Source organism: Micropterus dolomieu, linkage group LG10, assembly GCF_021292245.1.
Source record: "Micropterus dolomieu isolate WLL.071019.BEF.003 ecotype Adirondacks linkage group LG10, ASM2129224v1, whole genome shotgun sequence".
Lineage (NCBI taxonomy): Eukaryota > Metazoa > Chordata > Actinopteri > Centrarchiformes > Centrarchidae > Micropterus > Micropterus dolomieu.
The window spans coordinates 25537595-25538689 of NC_060159.1; positions in this window are offsets into that span (position 1 = coordinate 25537595).

Genomic DNA, 1095 nt, shown 5'->3' on the forward strand with positions numbered 1-1095 from the left:
ATGACCTTCCACCTACTGTAGACAACCGGAAACGAGGGATGGACAATAAACCAAGTTCAGTTGATCTGAGAGACCGTGCAGGGAGGTAGGTGAAAAGTAGATCAGACAAATATTGGGGTGCAAGACCATTTAATGCCTTAAATGTTAGAAGCAATACCTTAAAGTGGATACGTGATGCCACGAGTAGCCAGTGAAGGTCATGAAGCACCAGAGTAATGTGAGCAGAGCACCTGGTGGAGGTGAGAACTCTTGCTGCTGAGTTTTGAACATACTGTAATCTTGCAATAGGTTTTTTGGGAAGACCAAGAAATAAAGCATTGCAATAATCCAGACGTGATGTGATTAATGCATGGATTAAGATTTCAGCGTCAGCTAAAGTGAGAGAAGATCTTAGACAAGCAATATTCCGAAGATGAAAGAAAGAGTTTTTAACAAGAGAAGAAATATGAGAGCCAAAAGATAGAGTTGAGTTGAATACGACACCGAGGTTACGAGTCAGTGATGAAGGCTTAATATGGAAACCATCAACCATCAAGACTGGTCCATCCTTTTGACTGAGGCAGCAGAGCCGATCACTAATATCTCAGTTTTATTATCATTTAATTTGAGGAAGTTAAGGGACATCCAATGCTTGAAATGAAAAATGGTATAGATATTTATAGTAGTGTTAATGATAATAATCGTAATGTCATTTCACGGACATTTATTTATTTATTTATTAATTAGGATCCCCATTAGCTGTAACTGAAACTACAGCTATTCTTCCTGGGGTCCACACAGACACCAAACTCTATACAGTATAATACAAAATTACAGAAAATCCCACACACTAACACGACCAATACAACACAACCATATACTATCACAATACAACACACTACATAACCCAGCTCTCATCAGTAAAAATCACTCAACATAACAAACAGAAGAAAAATAAAATAAAAAAACCTTTTATCTAGACAATACTTTACTCTATCTGGAGTCCAAAGCTGATGATACACAGAGCAACCCCAGAGCAATGCAACGCCGCCGCCAATGGCAATGAGCAAAGATCACCACCGCAATCCCCCCCCCCCCCCCCCCCCCCCCCCCCCC